The sequence below is a fragment of the Balaenoptera physalus genome (genome assembly GCF_965194825.1).
Source record: "Balaenoptera physalus genome assembly, chromosome: 17".
Taxonomy (NCBI): Eukaryota; Metazoa; Chordata; class Mammalia; order Artiodactyla; family Balaenopteridae; genus Balaenoptera; species Balaenoptera physalus.
In genome coordinates this window covers 65,146,197-65,169,483 of record NC_138895.1, presented here as the reverse complement: position 1 = coordinate 65,169,483, position 23,287 = coordinate 65,146,197, and the positions used below count along the sequence as shown (strand labels likewise).

The window sequence follows — 23,287 nt, the reverse complement described above, 5'->3', positions numbered from 1 at the left end:
CTGGTATTAGCACAACACTGAGCATATAGTAGCCCCTCTAGAAATATTTGTCTAATGAGTGTCTTTTGGTCACGGTGGCCTGTAAGTGCAGAGAGGAAGACTTTTGGAACTTAATAGACTTCTTTCATTTTGTTTGGAATAAGCAACCCACAGGGGATGTTGAGTAGAAAAAATAAGTTTACAAGAATTTCCTCCCCCCGCCAGCCACTTGAGGTTCAATATAATAGGAATGAAGTTAGAGATTCACCAAAATCAGGTGATGATTTGCAGCTTTGAAATAACTTGTGCCTTTGACTGTCATTTTAGCTATGAGTAGGTTCCCGGTCATAATTCTGTAATATCCCGAAAAGCCTGCTTTATGGACCTTGAACTGCACTCTATTGTGTAAGGCCTCAGTTCTTGGCCAGGTGTAGTTTCTATTGCTTCAAAGCTCACTTCCTCCTGGAGGGCAGGCCAAGAGAGTGAAGTCCTTGTAGAGACTTGTGGTGGACTCTCCAGGCAACTCCACAAGAAAGAACCCTCTGATCACTCCTTTGGTGTTTCGACTGCCCCCTCCAAGAAAGGGACCAACTGTCCTGGTCCCTGGCCCCAGGACCAGAACCTCAGTCCCCACTGTCTCTTGGTGAACGGGGCACTGCATGCTATGCTCAGACAGCTGCTCGTGGTGCCATCAGCTTTCCTGGAATCTAATGCCATAGCAGAGACCATACAGAGGAGGCCCAGGGATACAGTTCTGTGGCCTCATCCACCAGGGGCAGTTTCCTACAGGTGGGCTGCAGTTTGCCACAGGTGGGCTGCAGCTTCCCACAGGTGGGCTGCAGCTTCCAGGGTTCATCCCTAGGCTACTTCGTTCTTTTTTACAGGCCTTCTGTTGCCACTTACGTCTCTGCAGAGCAGCTCCTGGCACCTCCCACTCCCACTTGACAAGGATGGATTTTACATACCTCTTTTTCCTGGGTACTCTCTAGCTGTTAACAAGGGACCATCAGAGGCGTTTCTTTGTGGCTGTCTAGAAAAGCCCTCCCTGCAGTCTGAGCCACCCCACCCTACTCTCTGCTGCTTCCTTTTAGTCAGTCTTTTTTCAGTAACCCTCCTTCCCTCCTGTGAAGACTGTGTTCACATGTGTGCACACGCGTGCACGTGCACACACACACGCACACACACTCTCTCTTCCTGTTCCCTGATTCCCTAACCCTACGTCACCCCTCCTACTGCCATTCAAATCAAGCTGTTCTAGCTCTTAAGGGTTCTTATCTCAGAAGCTTGAGTTTACATTTAACTTTTAAGATAGAGCCACCCAAGGGTACAGCGTAAACCATAATCCAGTGAATGTTTGGGAAATTTTTTTTGTGTGATTGCAGAAGTAATATTTGAGCGTTGTTCAAAGTTCAAACGTTATAGAAAGTGAAACTTACCTGTAACACACTCATATATCATCTTGAACGGTTGAGTGTATATTTCTTTTTTTTCTAGGCAGGTAACATATTATTTATTTTCTTGAAAATAGGATTATTTTATACACACACACATATCTCCTCCTTTGTAATTTCTTTTTTTAATCACTGAATTATATATCAAGCATTGTGCCATGTCAGTACCTATAAATCTCTCCCTCATTTTAATAGCTATAAGGTATTCCGTTGTGAAAATAATTCTTTGATTAGGTTACAGTAGAGTATAAACTGTGGCATTTGACTCTTCATCACAGTCTGTCTTTCTGTGTATTCACCCTCCATTCTTGGTCTGAGAAAAAGGAGTATACTAAGTGTACGTTTAGCATAATGAGTTTTTTTTGGGGGGATAACTAGTTGAAATGTTTTGTTTTCTCAGTTGTCCATACCTGTTTAAAAACCTATTTTAAAGGCTAAAAAGCCTTAGGATTTTAATTGCTTTCTTAAATATAAAAATAATATACAGTTTAGCTTGTCAGTTTAACTAAAGGACCAAAGTCCATGAACCGAAAAGACATAAGTCTTATGTAAAGGAATAAAGGAAACCTTTCCCAGAATGAGGACTGCTCTGAGATTCAGAATTGCAGACAGTGAAATTTGGGGTGTGACCCCTTAAATAAGTGTGATTTGGAAAAGGTTTCTAGCACTACTTCACATGGTGCTTTCAAAATGTCTGTTTATTTTCTCTCTTGGCACAAGTGAGTACAAATCATAACTGGTTAGATGATATCAAAGTCTGGGACCAGGGTAGAGAGTGGGTCTTACTCTGATTTGATCAAAAGCAAACAAAGCAAAAGCAAGTGGAAAAAAAAAGTTAAAATTTTCTCATTGTGGGACTAAAATGCTGCATGCTGAATTTTCACTTTCTGATTAGAACTGACAGTTAAACAGATATGATTTATGTCTTAGGGGTCAGGAAGAAACTATCAAATTTTAGTTTGACTGTCCTTTTCTCTGTCTTCCCCCACTTTTTTTTTTTCTTAAGCATGGCTGTATTAATCAGATAGCAGCCACTGTTTGACATGTCCTTCTGTGGTGTTTGTAGATTAAGTCAGAACCATGCCAAAAATCACTTTGCATTTTTCTGATGGAGGAGAAATGAACCTGGTTCATTCCATCTCAACAGCTTTACCCAAATGGTTTAGAGTAGACCTGCCTGATTTCAAAAAGGAGGGCTAATGTGGGGTCTGGTTTAATAGAGGTGCCATTTTTCCCCCTTTACCTCCAGGTTTTATGTTTCCGTGAACATTGGCTTTAATTTACCCCAAACAAGCCTATGAATGACCTTGCTCTAGTATCTCTTGCTGATTTCAACTCCCAAGTAATAAGCCGGGGAATGTTTTCTTTCTCAGTTCAGCAAAGAGGGGAAGGGGGCTCTTCTGCAGTTGCTTTTCCATGCATTTACTTTCTACCTGCTGGCTTCAAACAGTAATAATTTTTATGTGCTCCTTGTGCATTGTGTTTAATTAAAAGCAGTTCTATTTGCAGAGGTACTTGTATGATTTTTTTTTCCCCTGAAATGAATAAAACAAATAGGCATCTGGTATTTGTTTTGTATAATACAATCCCCATAAAATGAAGAGTAATAAAACATAATTATCTGTAAAGGCTTGTTTTATAAGCCTGAGAATGGGCTTGTTTCTACCAGCCTTTTAAATTCTACTCATACAGGAAAGAATCCCTTTGTACATTAATACATAACAACAATAACAACAAAAGCTTCCCAATTAAACGCATGAACCCAACTTATTTTTATTAAACACATTTTTTTTTTCTGTTATAGTGTGGATGACAAAAGTTTGTCATGTGTTTACCTAGTTTACCTAGTTTTCTCTCTAGGTAAACACATTAGTCTGAATATTAGGAAATATTCACTTCCTGTTTGACAGTCTGTTCAATTGGTATAGCTATATTTATTACTTTTTCCCCATCATTAAAGAAACAATGTTATATCAGGTGCTGAATTTTTTTTTTAGGTCACAGACCACTCTGTAGATCCTAAAACCTTCCTTTCAAAAAAGTGCACGTCAAACTTTTGCATACATTTTGATAGGGTTTGCAGATTTTCTGATCTTTGGGTAAAGACCCCTGCCAATGCCTGATAATTATTTTGAAAACTGTAGTTATAATCTGAAGCTAAGGGACTTCCCTGGTGGTCCAGTGGTTAAGACTTTGCCTTCCAATGCAGGGGGTGCAGGTTCGGTCCCTGGTCGGGAGTTAAGATCCCACATACCTCGTGGCCAAAAAAAAAACAAACCCAAACATAAAACAGAAGCAATATTGTAACAAATTAAATAAAGGCTTTAAAAATGGTCCACATCAAGAAAAAAAGTATCTGAAGCTAAAGTGTTAGCTTCAGTATATGAATAGCTGATGAAAGGAATTTGCTCAATGGTTTTGCAGCATTGGATTTAATTTCAGGGTTGGACTTCTTTCTAGGAATGGAGGAGTACTCCTGTCTGAGAAAAAAACCCTCAGATTTTGGGAAGTATAGAAATTATTAGTTCAGAGGTAGACTTGCTGTCAGATTGGATGGTAGTGCCTATATCCCTGGGGGCTCCTGTTCCCAAGACTGTTTTTATTGTTCCTATCCACTGCTGGGTGCGAGCCTTGAAGTGGTGAATTCAGCCTCTGTGGTTGTGTGTCCATTGCTGCAAGAATAAAAGCAGCAGTAACAAAATCATGCAGCGCAGTATTTCACAGTGACAGTTTTATGCGGTTGTGTGATGCTGCAGAGTCTTGTATGTGATATCGACCCTTTTCTTTTGAGTCAAAGCCCAGGGTTTTATTGGAGAAGGGAGGCTTCAGAAATAACTGAGTCTACCACAAAATTAAGCCCCTAAATAGTTATCCCATTCTGTCTATTATTAAACTAATTGCTTACAGGAAATAATAAAGTACATATATCTATTATATAGTACATATACTTATATCCGGCTTGAGTAATGATTTCTAATTCTAGACTTCTAACCCTTTTTTACTTTACCTTTTGGCACTGAAATTATACTGAAACATTCATATTATTGTGAGTGCGGGTGAATTAAATAGACTTAATACCTGGTTTCTCTGTTGTCATCTACTGGAGAATGAATAGCTTAAAATAAGAACGTCAGTTCCTCATCCAAAGGGAGGCTGAATATTCCAATTCTAGATCGGCAGTTACTTTGTGTGCTTATTTGAAATACCATTTTTGAACATACTTGGCAACTTAAAGTACCCAATTAAAAAGCTCTGTGGAAAGAGGAAGTCTGCGGATGTGCAATTAGTCCTTAGGATTCAGAACATTTCCTTTATGTGTGGAAGGCCATAATATGAAATCACTGGACACAGTAGCTTTATGCCAGGAGCTTAGAATAGAAGGCACTTTCAAGATGGATTATTTCTGAACTCTGGCTCTTAAAATGGTTTACCTAAAGAGGCTTCCAACTCCGTAAAAATACTGATGGTGTGAAAAAAATTTGGTTCTGTGCTTTCACAAAATTTTAGGTAATTGTTAACCATAACTAACCATGTAATGAACAATATGTAACCATTGTACAAGAGTTGCTTAAGTTCCTAGACTCTTTATTTTATCTGATTGACAACCTCACTCCTCCCACCTTTTATTTTATTTTTAAAGAGGTAAGGGTTAGGTGCCAGAGAATTTGCCAGATATGGTATTGTTCTTTACAAAGTAATGAAGTCTCACTGGGTAGAGCCAGATGAGCTGTATATTCTGAGATTATTTATAGTGTTTATGATAGACTCCAAACGCACACTAAGCATTTAATAGCTTTCCTTATTTACAAGTCAAATTCATCTAAAGGATATTATTCTTTTGTTTTTCTGGTGATTGAACTGTTCCTTTAAAATAGATTATCAGGGAAGATGCAGAGTGACACAAAATTTGTTGGCGGTGAAAATGCAGGACAGATAAGCCTTTTTGTTTTAAATGCTTTGCAACAGAAAAGATTCACTTTATTTAAGTAAAAACACTGCTTTTTGCCTTAGTGAAGTCGCGTACACACCTGAGTAACATAGTATAGATAAGTGTATGTGAGCATGTGTCTTTTATTTCCCAATTATATAATAGATGCCTTTCATTAAAGTTTGCAGGAAAGTGAATGTCTATTAAGCAAATTATTTTTCCCTGTGACTTCTATTGTAGAAATGGTGTTGTCTTCCACTCGGCTGTGAATGTAGTATGTTCTCAGGTAAGAATACCAAGAAGAAGGAAAGAAAGGCGGGGGGGGCGGGGGAGAAGAGAGAAAAACCCTTTCAATACCATAAATATAAAGGAAATATGAACTTTCTGATGAAGCTTCTGACTGATGCTCAAAGTATAGACTGTCATAGTGTCATAGTTAAGCTATGGCATATGACTTTAATAATAGAATGGTGATACACAGTAGTACCCCAATTCTGAAGGTGTTGCCCTTTTTCTTCACCCTTCCTCCCATTGTTCCCTTGGGAGAGAGAACTGTCACCAGGGATTTAAGCTAATAGGTTATTTTAATAACCTCAGCATCCTTGTCTCCATACTGTATAAACTTGACCTCCAAGTGTTGTTTTGTTAACTTGAAGATATAAGTTGGATATACTCACCTCTTTCAAAAAACATTTTCTCCTAACCCGTCACCAATTTGTTCCAAGATCTTTGCATGAGGAGTGCTAGTGGGTGATGCATAATGCCTAGTGGTTGAAACACCCACACTTCGTTAGCAATAGAGTCTCATCTCAGTTCTTTTCAATTAACATCTGTTGTGGTGCAATGTGGATTGTAGAAGGCCCTGTCCTTTGGGCCCCCAGCCCAAATACCTGACATGGATTAAACACTAAGTGTGTATCATCGGGAGGGAACTATGCTTAACACACACTGTCTCATCTAATCCTTGCAAAGGCTCCGCATGGTATATATCAGGCCAGTCTCTATTTTACAGGACAGTGAGGCTTAGACTTGTTAAATGATTTGCCCAGAGTCACTCAAAGAATAAGGCAGGGTTAGCATTTGACCCCAGCTCAGATTTGACCCCAGCTCAGATTGGGCTCTGGAACCTGGACGCTTAACTAATACCACACCCCGGGTCTCAGCCTGGGCTGTGCTTTCAGAGTCATCCAGGGACTTTGCAAAATACTGATGTGCAAGGATTCAGCATCTCAAGGAGCTGGACTCTGGGCGTCTGTGTCTTGAAGGTTTCACCAGTGACCCTGATGCTCTGTCAGGCAGCCTTGACAACGGCTGAATTCTGTTTAACATGCCCAGTTTAGTTTCTTGCTTGGTTGTTGAACTGCTGAACAAAGATCTGATCCCCACAGACTTTGAGCCTATAGTCGGGTCAGGGAGATGGATAGAAGGTGCTTTTTGTGTGCCAGGCTCATTCAGAAGTCTTTAAATTTCAAACTTGGTTCTTAGATGACTCAAGTTCAGAGTTTAGCTAAAGGCATTGTCTTATACCACAAGGAATTTTATCAAATTATATACTTACTATAAGGGGGAAAGTCTCTCTCTCCATCTGCCAAACTCCACCAGTTCTACTACTGATTGGTCTTGCCAATCAGCTCTAGGAGGTACAAAAATTTCTTGAGCCATAAATACTGTACTCCATTGCATATCCTGGTAACACAGATTAAAACACTGATTGCAAGAGAAGTTTAATCATTAGTGCTAGCCTCACTCTTCTGAGATTTCAGGTTTCCTTCCCTCAGCACCAACTTAATTCTTTGTTCTCTGCTTTCAATTTCAGAAGAACTTTGGAATGTGTGAGAGAAATTAAAATGAAGTTGGGAGAACCAGCAAACATGTCACTGGTGATGTGGATAGGGACAACTTGTGAGAAAGTTATTTGAAGCTGGATTTTTTAAAATGTGGTCAGCTTATTATGCAGTATTGTAATTACATTTAGCTGCAAATGGTGTCTTGCACTGCATTATCTGTAAGTTTGGAACTTTTTGGTTGAAGAGAATATTGACACCCACATTTTAAAAAATTAGCCCATCTTTTTCTTGCTAAAAGAAGCCATAGGTGTCTGACAGAAGATCCCTGTTTTAGCATACTCAGTCTTACTATGACTTTATAATGGTTTTCTTTCTGGAGAGTTTTATTCACATTGGTATGATTGAGAAAGAGAAGATAGGTCTTATTGGGGAAAAAATGTAGAATGTTTCAAATAATAAAGTCAGAAGATTTCTAGTTGTAATCTTAAGACGTCTTCTCATGGCGTCTAGTTTTAGAAACAGATATTTTTCTGCCAGGTGTGAAGAACAATGCTTCCTAGGACAATGGTGAGACTTACCACATGAGATTGTCCTTTTTTGCATTGTATTATGGTGTATGATGTGAAGGTTTAGAAATAAACACACCCCTGGACACAACAAGATTCCGTTAAGACATTCACTATTTTTAATGCATTTTGCTATTTTGGGCCTGTCATGTTCTTTTCGCGTGAGAAAAGCCATCCACTTGCCTTAGTCTGAGGTCAGATATAGCCCTCATTTCTCTATAATGGACTTGATGATGTTATGGTTTTAAAATAACTGAAAATTAACATTTCTTGTCCCCAGGATTATAAATGGCAGCCCTCTATCATTTTTATGCTATTAATCACACTCCTCTTTTCAAGAACTACCCCCCTCCCCTGGAAGTTAATGCCGTCATTTAATACACCTAAGTAATACCTGGCTGGAATCCCGTAATGTTTTGTTTTGTTCTCAGCTTTTGTGACAATGTTAAGAGGAAGGCAAGTAGTGTAGAGGTTGGGCTGAAAGAGGAGAAAATGGAGCAGTTGGAATCCCCCAGGGACAGAGTAAGAGATTGTTAATACATTAGTGGTGGGAGGGCTTGTGCAGAAGATACCACTGTACAATTAAATGGGGGCTATTAAAAGCACGCCTGCCAATTCATTACATGACAGTTGTGATTTCTTTGTAAGCTCCTTTCCGGTTTTCTCCTCCTGGGACTCGGGAGTGCAAAGACCGTCAGGGAAGAGCCACAGTCACTTAGATGCTCGCTCCCTCACTCCCGACATTGGCTGATTGATGAAAACACTTCATGAGGGGAAAGCCCCCCAAATACCTATTTTCATCTGTAGACAATGGGGATGAAGGCAGGGCATCCTAGGGCACCATCCAGTGGTGTGCTCCAAAGCGCACCAGGCTTTATAAGCAGATACCTGTGTAGAAGAAATCTGCTTGGTGATAAAACCAAGTGAGTTTTGTGGGAAATTTTGGGATAGAACATTTTTACTCCAAAAGAACACTGAATTTTATATTTGTCGATATTATGTAAAAAACTGCAAAAATGTTTCTTTTTTAGGAAAATGATGTGTTTTAAAAATCAGTTGGAATCTGATTACCTGTGTCACTTAGAACTTTAAGGCTTGAGTTTAGTGGTTAAGCGTGTTGGATATCAAATGGCGTAGCAAAGATTCTGACCTGGCATCTTTTTTTCATGTCACTTAACTATCTAAGAATATCCCACCTCCGACCGCCACCCCCCGCCCCGTTTCCTTATTCGTAAAATGGGATTCTATAATAGTATATGTCTTATTATCGTTGCTTTGTGAGATTAAATGAGATACAGGATGGAAAGCATTTAGCACAGTGCCTGGCACAGGATAAGTGCCCCCTAAATATTAACTACTTTTTTTTTTTAAACATCTTTATTGGAGTATAATTGCTTTACAATGGTGTGTTAGTTTTTGCTTTATAACAAAGTGAATCAGTTATACATATACATATTTTCCCATATCCCCTCCCTCTTGCATCTCCCTCCCACCCTCCCTATCCCATCCCTCTAGGTGGTCACAAAGCACTGAGCTGATCTCCCTGTGCTATGTGGCTGCTTCCCACTAGCTATCTATTTTACATTTGGTAGTGTATATATGTCCATGCCACTCTCTCACCCTGTCACATCTTACCCCTCCCCCTCCCCATATCCTCAAGTCCATTCTCTAGTAGGTCTGTGTCTTTATTCCCGTCTTGCCACTAGGTTCTTCATGACCTTTTTTTCCCCCTTAGATTCCATATATATGCGTTAGCATACTGTATTTGCTTTTCTCTTTCTGACTTACTTCACCCTGTATGACACACTCTAACTCCATCCACCTCACTACAAATACCTCCATTTTGTTTCTTTTTATGGCTGAGTAATATTCCATTGTATATATGTGCCACATCTTCTTTATCCATTCATCCGATGATGGACACTTAGGTTGCTTCCATGTCCTGGCTATTGTAAATAGAGCTGCAATGAATATTTTGGTACATGACTCTTTTTGAATTATGGTTTTCTCAGGGTATATGCCCAGTAGTGGGATTGCTGGGTCGTATGGTAGTTCTATTTTTAGTGTTTTAAGGAACCTCCATACTGTTCTCCATAGTGGCTGTATCAATTTACATTCCCACCAACAGTGCAAGAGTGTTCCCTTTTCTCCACACCCTCTCCAGCATTTATTATTTCTAGATTTTTTGATGATGGCCATTCTGACCGGTGTGAGATGATATCTCATTGTAGTTTTGATTTGCATTTCTCTAGTGATTAATGATGTTGAGCATTCTTTCATGTGTCTGTTGGCAATCTGTATATCTTCTTTGGAGAAATGTCTATTTAGGTCTTCTGCCCATTTTTGGATTGGGTTGTTTGTTTTTTTGTTATTGAGCTGCATGAGCTGCTTGTAAATCTTGGAGATTAATCCTTTGTCAGTTGCTTCATTTGCAAATATTTTCTCCCATTCTGAGGGTTGTCTTTTGGTCTTGTTTATGGTTTCCTTTGCTGTGCAAAAGCTTTTAAGTTTCATTAGGTCCCATTTGTTTATTTGTGTTCTTATTTCCATTTCTCTAGGAGTTGGGTCAAAAAGGATCTTGCTGTGATTTATGTCATAGAGTGTTCTGCCTATGTTTTCCTCTAAGAGTTTGATAGTGTCTGGCCTTACATTTAGGTCTTTAATCCATTTTGAGTTTAATTTTGTGTATGGTGTTAGGAAGTGTTCTAATTTCATTCTTTTACATGTAGCTGTCCAGTTTTCCCAGCACCACTTATTGAGGAGGCTGTCTTTTCTCCACTGTATATGCTTGCCTCCTTTATCAAAGATAAGGTGACCATATTTATCTCCGGGCTTTCTATCATGTTCCATTGATCTATATTTCTGTTTTTGTGCCAGTACCATACTGTCTTGATTACTGTAGTTTTGTAGTAGAGTCTGAAGTCAGGGAGCCTGATTCCTCCAGCTCTGTTTTACTTTCTCAAGATTGCTTTGGCTATTCGGGGTCTTTTGTGTTTCCATACAAATTGTGAAATTTTTTGTTCTAGTTCTGTGAAAAATGCCAGTGGTAGTTTGATAGGGATTGAATTGAATCTGTAGATTGCTTTGGGTAGTAGAGTCATTTTCACAATGTTGATTCTTCGAATCCAAGAACATGGTATATCTCTCCATCTATTTGTATCATCTTTAATTTCTTTCATCAGTGTCTTATAATTTTCTGCATACAGGTCTTTTGTCTCCTTAGGTACGTTTATTCCTAGATATTTTATTCTTTTTGTTGCAATGGTAAATGGGAGTGTTTTCTTAATTTCACTCTCAGATTTCTCATCATTAGTGTATAGGAATGCAAGGGGTTTCTGTGCATTAATTTTGTATCCTGCTACTTTACCAAATTCATTGATTAGCTCTAGTAGTTTTCTGGTAGCATCTTTAGGATTCCCTACGTATAGTATCATGTCATCTGCAAACAGTGACAGCTTTACTTCTTCTTTTCTGATTTGGATTCCTTTTATTACTTTTTCTTCTCTGATTGCTGTGGCTAAAACTTCCAAAACTATGTTGAATAATGGTGGTGAGAGTGGACAACCTTGTCTTGTTCCTGATCTTAGAGGAAATAGTTTCAGTTTTTCACCATTGAGAATGATGTTGGCTGTGGGTTTGTCATATATGGCCTTTATTATGTTGAGGTAAGTTCCCTCTATGCCTACTTTCTGGAGGGTTTTTTTTATCATAAATGGGTGTTGAATTTTGTTGAAAGCTTTCTCTTCATCTCTTGAGATGATCATATGGTTTTTCTCCTTCAATTTGTTAATATGGTGTATCACATTGATTGATTTGCGTATATTGAAGAATCCTTGCGTTCCTGGGCTAAACCCCAGTTGATCATGGTGTATGAGCCTTATAATGTGCTGTTGGATTCTGTTTGCTAGTATTTTGTTGAGGATTTTTGCATCCGTGTTAATCAGTGATATTGGTCTGTAGTCTTCTTTCTTTGTGACATCTTTGTCTGGTTTTGGTATCAGGGTGATGGTGGCCTCGTAGAATGAGTTTGGGAGTGTTCCTCCCTCTGCAATATTTTGGAAGAGTTTGAGAAGGATAGGTGTTAGCTCTTCTCTAAATGTTACATAGAATTCGCCTGTGAAGCCATCTGGTCCTGGGCTTTTGTTTGTTGGAAGATTTTTAATCACAGTTTCAATGTCAGTGCTTGTGATTAGTCTGTTCATATTTTCTATTTCTTCCTGGCTCAGCCTCGGAAGGTTGTGCATTTCTAAGAATTTGTCCATTTCTTCCAGGTTGTCCATTTTATTGGCCTATAGTTGCTTGTAGTAATCTCTCATGATCCTTTGTATTTCTGCAATGTCAGTTGTTACTTTTCCTTTTTCATTTCTAATTCTATTGATTTGAGTCTTCTCCCTTTTTTTGTTGAAGGGTCTGGCTAATGGTTTATCAATTTTGTTTATCTTCTCAAAGAACCAGCTTTTAGTTTTATTGATCTTTGCTGTAGTTTCCTTCATTTCTTTTTCATTTATTTCTGATCTAATCTTTATGATTTCTTTCCTTCTGCTAACTGTGGGGTTTTTTTGTTTTTCTTTCTCTAATTGCTTTAGGTGAAGGTTAGGTTGTTTATTTGAGATGTTTCTTGTTTCTCAGGGTAGGATTGTATTGTTATAAACTTCCCTCTTTGAACTGCTTTTGCTGCATCCCGTAGGTTTTGGGTCGTCATGTTTTCATTGTCATTTGTTTCTAGGTATATTTTGATTTCCTCTTTGATTTCTTCACTGATCTCTTGGTTATTAAGTAGTGTATTGTTTAGCCTCCATTTGTTTGTATTTTTTACAGATTTTTTCCTGTAATTGATATCTAGTCTCATAGCATTGTGGTCAGAAAAGATACTTGATACAATTTCAATTTTCTTAAATTTACCAAGGCTTGATTTGTGACCCAAGATATGATCTATCCTGGAGAATGTTCCATGAGCACTTGAGAAGAAAGTGTATTCTGTTGTTTTTGGATGGAATGTCCTATAAATATCAATTAAGTCCATCTTGTTTTATGTATCATTTAAAGCTTGTGTATCCTTATTTATTTTCATTTTAGATGATCTGTCCATTGGTGAAAATGGGGTGTTAAAGTCCCCTACTATGATTGTGTTACTGTCGATTTCCCCTTTTATGGCTGTTAGTATTTGCCTTATGTATTGAGGTGCTCCTACATTGGGTGCATAAATATTTACAGTTGTTTTATCTTCTTTTGGATTGATCCCTTGATCATTATGTGGTGTCCTTCTTTGTCTCTTGTAATAGTTTTTGTTTTAAAGTCTATTTTGTCTGATATGAGAATTGCTACTCTAGCTTTCTTTTGATTTCCATTTGCATGGAATATCTTTTTCCATCCCCTTACTTTCTGTCTGTATGTGTCCCTCGGTTTGAAGTGGGTCTCTTGTAGACTGCATATGTATGGGTCTTGTTTTTGTATCCATTCAGCCAGTCTATGTCTTTTGGTTGGAGCGTTTAATCCATTTACATTTCAGGTAGTTATCGATATGTATGTTCCTATTACCATTTTCTTAATTGTTTTGGGTTTGTTATTGTAGGTCTTTTCCTTCTCTTGTGTTTCCTGCCTAGAGAAGTTCCTTTAGCATTTGTTGTAAAGCTGGGTTGGTGGTGCTGTATTCTCTTAGCTTTTGTTTGTCTGTAAAGGTTTTAATTTCTCTGTCAAATCTGAATGAGATCCTTGCTGGGTAGGGTAATCTTGGTTGTAGGTTTTTTCTCTTTCATCACTTTAAGTATGTCCTGCCACTCCCTTCTGGCTTGCAGAGTTTCTGCTGAAAGATCAGCTGTTAACCTTATGGGGATTCCCTTGTATGTTATTTTTCCCTTGCTGCTTTTAATATTTTTTCTTTGTATTTAATTTTTGATAGTTTGATTAATACGTGTCTTGGCATGCTTCTTCTTGGATTTATCCTGTATGGGACTCTCTGTGCTTCCTGGATTTGATTAACTATTTCCTTTCCCATATTAGGGAAGTTTTCAACTCTAAGCTCTTCAAATATTTTCTCAGTCCCTTTCTTTTTCTCTTCTTTTCTGGGATCCCTATAATTCGAATGTTGGTGCATTTAATGTTGTCCCAGATGTCGCTGAGACTGTCCTCAATTCTTTTCTTTTTTTTTTCTTTATTCTGCTCTATTGTAGTTATTTCCACTATTTTATCTTCCCAGTCACTTACCGTTCTTCTGCCTCAGTTATTCTGCTGTTGATCCCTTCTGGAGAATTTTTAATTTCATTTATTGTATTGTTCATCACTGTTTGTTTGCTCTTTAGTTCTTCTAGGTCCTTGTTAAACGTTTCTTGTATTTTCTCCGTTCTATTTCCAAGATTTTGTATCATCTTTACTATCATTCTGAATTCTTTTTCAGGTAGACTGCCTGTTTCCTCTTCATTTGTTAGGTCTGGTTGGTTTTTACGTTGCTCCTTCATCTGCTGTGTGTTTCTCTGTCTACTCATTTTGCTTAACTTACTGTGTTTGGGGTCTCCTTTTCGTAGGCAGCAGGTTCGTAGTTCCTGTTGTTTTTGGTGTCTGCCCTCAGTGGCTAAGGTTGGTTCAGTGAGTTGTGTAGGCTTCCTGGTGGAGGGGACTAGTGCCTGTGTTCTGGTGGATGAGGCTGGATCTTGTCTTTCTGGTGGGCAGGTCCACATCTGGTGGTGTGTTTGTGGGCTGTCTGTGGCCTTATTATGATTTTAGGTAGCCTCTCTGCTAATGTGTGGTGTTGTATTCCTGTCTTGCTCATTGTTTGTCATATCGTGTCCAGCACTGGAGCTTGCTGGTCATTGAGTGGAGCTGGGTCTTGGCGTTGAGATGGAGATTTCCAGGAGATTGTCGCTGTTTGGTGTTATATGGAGCTGGGAGGTCTCTTGTGGACCAATGTCCTGAACTTGGCTCTCCCACCTCAGAGGCACAGCCCTGACAGCTGGCTGGAGTACCAAGAGCCTGTCATCCACACGGCTCAGAATAAAAAGGAGAAAAAAAAGAAAGAAAGAAAAAAGAAGATAAAATAAAATATAATAAAGTTATTAAAATAAAAAATACTTATTAAAAAAATTATTTTTAAAGTAATAAAAAAAAAGAAAGAAAGAAGAGAGCAACGAAACCAAGAAACAAAGCCACCAATGATAACATGCGCTAAAAATTATACTAAAACAAACAAACAAACAAAAAAACTGGACATACAGAACCCTAGCACAAATGGTAAAAGCAAAGCTATACAGACAAAAATCACACACAGAAGCATACACATATACACTCACAAAATAGAAAAAGGGAAAAGAAAATACATATCGTTGCTCCCAAAGTCCACCTCCTCAATTTGGGATAATTCGTCTATTCAGGTATTCCACAGATGCAGGTACATCAAGTTGATTGTGGAGATTCAATCTGCGGCTCCTGAGGCTGCTGGTAGAGACTTCCCTTTCTCTTCTTTGTTCGAACAGCTCCTGGGGTTCAGCTTTGGATTTGGACCCGCCTCTGCGTGCAGGTCGCCTGAGGGCATCTGTTCCTCACCCAGAGAGGACGGGGTTAAAGGAGCAGCTGCTTCGGGGGCTCTGGCTCACTCAGGCCGGGGGGAGGGAGGGGTACAGATGTGGGGCGAGCCTGTGGCAGCAGAGGCCGGCGTGACGTTGCAGCAGCCTGAGGCGCGCCGTGCATTCTCCCCGGGACGTTGTCCCTGGATCACGTGACCCTGGCAGTGGCGGGCTGCACAGGCTCCCAGGAGGGGAGGTGTGGATAGTGACCTGTGCTCGCACACAGGCTTCTTGGTGGCGGCAGCAGCAGCCTTAGCGTCTCATGCCCGCCTCTGGGGTCCGTGCTGATCGCCGCGGCTCGCGCCCATCTCTGGAGCTTGTTTAGGCGGTGCTCTGAATCCCCTCTCCTCACACACCCTGAAACAGTGGTTTCTTGCTTCTTAGGCAGGTCCAGGCTTTTTCCTGGACTCCCTCCCGGCTAGCAGTGGCGCACTAGCCCCTTCAGGCTGTGTTCACGCCACCAACCCCAGTCCTCTCCCTGAGATCCAACCGAAGCCCGAGCCTCAGCTCCCAGCCCCGCCCGCCCTGGCGGGGGAGCAGACAAGCCTCTCGGGCTGGTGAGTGCTGGTTGGCACCGAGCCTCCGTGCAGGAGTCTCTCCGCTTTGCCCTCCGCACCCCTGTGGCTGCGCTCTCCTCCGTGGCTCCGAAGCTTCCCCCCTCTGCCACCCGCAGTCTCCGCCTGCGAAGGGGCTTCCTAGTGTGTGGAAACCTTTCCTCCTTCACAGCTCCCTCCCAGAGGTGCAGGTCCCATCCCTATTCTTTTGTCTCTGTTCTTTTTTCTTTTGCCCTACCCAGGTACGTGGGGAGTTTCTTGCCTTTTGGGAAGTCTGAGGTCTTCTGCCAGCATTCAGTAGGTGTTCTGTAGGAGTTGTTCCACATGTAGATGTATTTCTGATGTATTTGTGGGGAGGAAGGTGATCTCCACGTCTTACTCTTCCGCCATTTGAAACTCTTCCCATGCACTCACTGTCGAGGGATCTTGGTCCAACTCAACTACTTTTATTATCAATTTAATTTTAGGACCCCACACCCCCCAACAAAAGACAGTTGGTCTCATCTACCTATTGAAGGGTAAGTCTGTGAGGAAGCTGAGACCTAGAGATTATGTATTAATTAGTGGAAGAGCCAGAATTAGAATTCAAATCTATGGACTTCCATGGTGGCACAGTGGTTAAGAATCCATCTGCCAATGCAGGGGACATGGGTTTGATCCCTGGTCTGGAAAGATCCCACATGCCATGGAGCAACTAAGCCCGTGTGCCACAACTACTGACCCCGTGTGCCACAACTACTGAAGTCTGCGTGCCTAGAGCCCAGGCTCCTCAGTAAGAAAAGCCACCACAATGAGAAGCCCGTGCACCGCAAAGAAGAGTTGCCTCTGCTCACGGCAACTGGAGAAAGCCCGCGTGCAGCAACGAAGACCCAATGTAGCCAAAAATAAATAAAATAAAATAAATTAAAAAAAAAAGAATCCAAATCTATGGCTTCCCATCGGACTATAGTGATTCCCATAGTATGAGGCTGTTCCGTATTTTGTGAAGGAGGATGTGCCCTAATGAATTCTGCCTCATTTTCCTGGGTATTACACAGCTCATAGGGATTGTATGAACTTCTCCATTTGGCCTCAACCCCTTTTCCAGCCCCTATTATTACATATGACGTATGATTTTTATATATTTAAGAATATAGTTTTAAGTTTTCCATTGCTCAGGTTGTTTTGGGGGCAGAAATCCCCACGCTTTTGAAGGTATTATCATTGAGTTTTAAAGGAAGTACCTTCAGAGAAAAATTCATCCTTTTTGATTATGCCCTAGGCCTGCAGAACACCATTTAAACAACAAGTGGTAAAAAAAAAAAAAAGTGCAAGTGTTTGATTAAAACCAATCTCCCCTTAAAGACTAATGTTTCAGTCTCCATCAGGCCTTCCTCAAGGGAACTTCAGTGTGTTTTGCTGATGGCCAGATTCAGGTTATGGGGAGGTAAAAGAAGGCAATTATTTAAAAAATTCATCTGTTAACTTATAGACTTGATATATTGTATCTAAAAAGTGATGTTAGATAATAGATGTCCCAGTGCTTAAAAAAATGTATGACATGTATTGGGTTGGCGAAAAAGTTCGTTCGGGTTTTGCCATAACATCTTACGGGAAATCGTGAACGAACTTTTTGGCCAACCCAGTACTTCAGGGAAACAGCTATTTGATCAGATTTCAGGATGGCGTGAAGTTCTCATTGATAAATGGCATTGACAAGTGAGTGACATTTATCAGCTGAATAACTGAGGAAGCACAGATGATTTGAACCAGTGGTGACATCCTCCATACAATTTTCTGCATTGCTTTGGTGACTATCTGAGGTCTCTGCCGAATAGACACTGATATTCATGTTTCCAATTCAGATCATAGCATTTGCTATTTCCACGGCCTGCTGTAGCATCTGCCACTCGCCTCACCCCAACCTAATTTTTTCTCACCTTTATCTCTTTCAAGACTCAGCTATAGCAGTACCCCTGAGGAAGTGTTTCTTGCATTCCTCTGTTCATTCATACTGGGTTCGAGACCCCTCTCTTTGGGGTTCCATAGCACCCTACTTTTGCTGCTTCTCCTAGCCCTTACGGTGCAGTATTATAATTACGTTAAAATAATCTGTTTAGTGGTCTCTTTTTCCTATTAATCTTCCAGCTCTTTGGGGACAGAGACCACTTTTATCTTTTTACCTAGTGCCTTGCAGGGTGCCTAAGGCAGTAGTGAATGTTCATTGAATAAACGAATGAATCACTTTCTGCCAAAGCCTGGCTTCGCTGAGTTTATGGGCCCTGGTAACCTTTTGTAAATGGAACTATTTTTATATAATTAGCCATTTCTCTTCTTCCTGTCTGCTGAAGTAATTTTTTATTTCCACGTAAATCTTGTTGTGCCCACTCCCCTCTGACTGCCCCCCAACCCCATACCCAATGTGGCTCATGCTTTATTTTGCTTTTTTAATTTTTGGAAGGGTGTAAAGTACAAGAGAGAATATAATGTGGGCTAAATCCCAGGGCTATTCAACTCGACTAGACCCTTTTAGCCTTCCAGAATGTTGAGAAAGTAATTAGTGAGTGGGGGGGAAGTGTTAGAAGAAATGGCCACGGTTCTTTGTATCCGAAAGAATGTTTCTCCTTGGTGATTGTCACCCTTCTGAATAAATCCTTAAGTAAAGTACAAAAACACCAGCGGGCCAAACAATGACCAGCGGCTCTCCCTTTGGGATTGCAATCCCTTGTATGGCTAAGTTCAGAAATGGGTTTCCTGTTCAGATTTTTGATGAGTCATAATGTTGAGTGGCAGGGTAACCTTTGAACTTTCTGCTTTTTTGACATCAAAAGGAATTCTGCGCTTTACCAAAAAAAGTTTTATTCAAGGAATTAATACTCTTAAGGCACAGAGGGAAATTAGCATCAGACTTGTGGACATGATGGAAAAATTAGTATCTTTCATTTGCTCAATTTCTTTGGATTATAGTTTTTTGTTTTTGAAGATGGGGAGGTCAGATTTCCCTAGGTTTTCAGTATGTTGCTTTTAATACCCATAAAATTATTTTTCCTGTGCAAAATTGGATTTGATGAAAGTGGTTGTTTTTTGAATGACTTGAATATTCCCCCGATTCTTCAGTACATCTAATGGTGTTCATTCTACTCACAAAAAATCTTGACTCCGAGGGAAAAGTTTTTAGTAGCATTTTTATAGCGTATGACACCTTTTATAGCAAAAATATGAATCAGTAAGTGTGCTTTTAGCATAACTAAAAATCTTCTTCATGGAGTTTAAGATCTTAACTCTCATTTTGGCAGCAGATTTTTGCACATAGTTGGTTCTTAACATTGAATTGAATCCATTTGGACTATTCTTTATGTTCTCAGCGTCTAATCCATGTTTCAGTGTGTCCTTCACTTCACTCCTGAGTTGTTGTTTTCTATGCATTGGGAGATGTATCATGCTTGGTTTTCCTATTCTTAATTTTTAAAAAAGCTAAACACATCCATCACTCAGCATTTCCTATTTATGAGAAAGAGTGATTTAAATTTTTCCAACATGGTTTGATGTGATGTGTATTGTAACCAGAGGTCATTATTTGTTCATTTTACGTTCTTCTTCACCCTCCATTTTTAGAAAAATGACTTATTTATTATGTAAAATGCCTTCCATAATGACCTTTGGGACTGAGATTTTTTTTTCTTCTGAAATGGTCTTGACCTAGGAAGGCTTATTATGAAAATTTAAAATTTAACAATTTAATCAAATGCCCCTCATCCTTCAACAGATAAATAATAAGATCAGAAAGGGTTTGAAGGGAAACTTGTAGAGTCAAAAGGACTTAAAGGATATGACAAATTTTGTTTTTAAAAATGGGCAAGACAAAATCATCATGTCTTGGGTGATTTGGGAAGCATCCTTGGGTTATAAAACTATAAAGAAATGCAAAATATGATGACTTAAAAGTAATCTATAAATATGTTACCAGTAGTGCATAGAATGAACACTCAGTTTATGACAGAAACATTTTGGTATTTGTCCGTGTTCTAATTTTTAAAGAAAACACAAGTGAAATCAGATTATGGGCTATAGGTATAGATTTTAATTGTTGCTAATATGACAGTGCTGAGTTCTTAACAAAAATATATGGAATATTTTCTGAGGTATGGACCTAACAGAGATACTAGCTAGAAAAGTGACTCTATTATTTTTTTAAATTGTGAAGTAAATTTATTATCGCTTTGTTTGCTATTTATTACTAGAGTCTCTATGTTAATTCTGGTTTTATTGCTTTTCAGCATAACTAAGACCTAAGTCTTCTGCTGAATTCTGCTTGATTTTGTCATTTCTTTTGCTTTGGTCATTAGTTCTGTGTTATTGAGCAGCTTCACAATGCCATGCCTTGCACTAGGGCTACAGTTGTTAAATACAACAAGGTAACCCTGCTTCTAAGGATCTCCCAGGACAGAGTCTTGAATAGTAAGTAAAAATAATGAGTAAGGATTCATTATTTTTGCTCTAAAAGTTTATAGAGCTCCATCTACAACGGCATTACTGGGGTCTATGGCTTTATGCATTTCATCCCCGTTTGGTGGGATTTTGCCCAGTGTGGTCTCAGCTGAATCTTCAATAGGGAAACCTCTGAGCTGGGCCCTAGGGGATTGTGCAGAGCCTGGTGGCAGTTGTGGATGACTTGTGAAAGCCTGATGCCGGAAGCTCACTGCTCATGGGTGGGTGACCTTTTTCTTGTATGGCACAACCCTTGGCATTCCTAACATGCTACCTTGAAAGACAGTTTATTGCCTCTTAGGAATTCCAGACATCATCGGAATCACTTGTTTATATTATTTTTCAAAATAAAATCGAAAATGCACTTTTTGGAAGAAAAATGACCTGTTTATTTAACTGCGATGGCTTGGACTTTTCTAGGTGTTGTTTCTTTAATTGAAAATTCTGTCTGGAAACGGATTTTTTGTCTCCCTTTCCTTCTCTCTAGTTTTAAAAGGGGGAAAATTGGAACATTGCTTTCCAAACATTTTAATAGAAACAACCCCCAGAGTGAAATCTATATGAAGTCTTTAATTATTTTTATTATTATTATTCTATTTTTATTTTCCTATTAATAATTGTTGACTTCCTGCCTATAGGAAGTCAAAAACTACAGTATAATTTCCATTTGGTTGCACAGTCACTTTTGTAATCTAAATGTAAGATAAAAATAATTTCAGGAAATAATTTTTCTAAAAGAGAGGTGTCTCTAGCTCCTAAAAATTCCATCGGACATTCATTCATCAGACAGTTCTTTATAATAATAGTAGCTCATGTTTTTTGAGCACTTACTCTGTGCCAGGGATCGGGCCTCCTGCAGGATCTACAAGGCATTCAAACTGCTCTTGGGCATGAGGGTGAATAACACAGCTTTTGGCTTCCAAATGCTCAAAGATGGAGAGTATGCTGTGGGGAGAGGGGTCGAGACAGACACATTCACAGGAGGAATAATTACTGAGTGATAATGGAAGTGCATACAAAGCCTTTGAAAGTAACAGAGAAAGAGAGGGACACGCTGAAAACTCTTTAATGTTTGCATTTGTTGTTAAAATTCATCCAAAGCAGCCAATCATATCTACCTTCTCTGGCATGAAAGTCCAAAGTGATTACAGTGGATGGTGTTCAAAACTCCACCATTGACACCATTTCCTTTCCGTTCTAGAAGGGGAATGTAAAGGAGAAAGTGAAATTTGTTCTTGAAAGCAGGATACCTAACATTTACATTTAAAAGCAGCCAAGTTTGTGTTTTGTGGACTTAGGGATCTTACAATTCTTGTATTATCAACTGGTGACTTTTCTACGAGAATCTTTTGGAATGATTTTATGTTTTGTTTCAGAAATATGCTTCCCTTGACCCTGAATTATGATAGTGGGGATATATAAATCTACCTCCAACCTAAAGCATAATGCTGGTTGTATTTATTTTCTCTTTTCAGAATATAAAATGTAAAAGAATACAGAATAATTGCCGCCTACAGTACAAATGCCAACTCCTTCTTCAAAGGAACTTTGTTTAAATAATGAGAAACTTGGGTCCTTAGTACCGTTACTCAGTATACAGCATCCCCTCATTATAAACATTTCCATGCCTCCCAGTGTGCTCCTGAGGCTTCCTTAAGATGTATGGATTGGCTTCTTTTCCTTTCGTATGGTCGAAACCTGAGAGTAGAGACACAACACAACTGAGGTTCCTAAAAGTACAGACGCTTGGGTCCAGCCAAGTCTTGATTCAAGTTAGAATTCCCTGGCTCTTTCCTTTGTCAGATGCAAACACTGCACAGCCTGGTGTCTCAGAGCCTAAGACTTTGGGTGCTTTGTGAACGATTCTTTTGCAGATGCCCCTGGAAAGATGCTGCAGATAAAAGATGATTGGAGCTCCATTTTCTTGGTCAAGATAGATAATCTGTTACAAGAATTGGGACCTGAGTTTAAGCATGACTTAAAATAGTAACATCTGTCAAATGTTAACCATGCCATTATATCTGAGAGGAAAAAAAAAAAAGAACTTTTAGGAGAAAAAAAAATGCCCTTGAAGAGTGTGGGGAAATTGAAACCGCACTATCCCAGTCGTGTTTTATTGTAGTCATTGGAAATGAATGGGACTGGTATACACACCTACTGGAATGGATCGAAATAAAACGCCTAGCCAGCTCTCCTCTCCCCGAGAAGCCCAACCTCCTGTGGTCCAGATTTTCATATTCCTCCCAATTTGCCCCAGAGCATGCTGTGACCCTCATCCATCTTTTCTGAATTTAACAAAGTTGTAAAGGGATTTATATGCTTTCCATTAGTCTTAGCAAAGCTGCTGTCATGAATATTTAATAGAGAGCACAGTTTGTTTGTTTTTTTCTTTCTTTCCCAGCCCCCCGCCCCGACTTGCCCGTCTCTTTCGCCAGCCAGGAGCAATGTAAACATCTCCTCGCACCCCTGGCCCGATCCCAAAGTGGCACTGGGCTCTCTCAATTCAAAGCCTTGACTCCGTAAGGCAAGGACTGGCTTTTCTTTGTTTTCTTTTCTGCACCGGTTCTCCCTCCTTGTTCTCTTTCGGTCTCCTCTCCCCTCTCCCCGCTGGCATTGCTGTCCGTTTCTCGGTGGCTTGGGTGGCGCGGGGACCGGCGTGCGTGGGGCTCTGCTTCCGCCAGGTCTCCCGCGTCCTCCTCTCCCGCTGCAGACCAGCCGCCCCCTAGTACCCCCGGCCGGTCTTTTCCTTTGAACTTCACTGAAGCACAATAGCTGCCCTGCAACTTCGCTGGGGCTCCCTTGGATGCATTCCTGACACTTGCACGGGTCGCTGGTCTTTTTCTCTTTGCAACAGCAAAAAGGATGAATGTCTGGGACAGAAAATGACTTTTGAAGACGCTAAAAGATTTACCGTGTCTAGAGCAACCTCTGAACTTTGTGGTTGTTATCTCAGAAAAATGCACTTTTCCTACTGGTGGCTTAGATCATTTCTCATCCTT

At 39.8% G+C, this 23,287-nt stretch overlaps 1 protein-coding gene across 2 annotated transcripts in view; it reads left to right on the top strand.

The window, feature by feature from the left end:
- The window catches only part of EXT1 (exostosin glycosyltransferase 1), a 289,714-nt gene that overhangs the window by 19,021 nt on the left and 247,406 nt on the right, over positions 1-23,287 (top strand). The gene's annotated exons all lie outside the window — the stretch shown is intronic.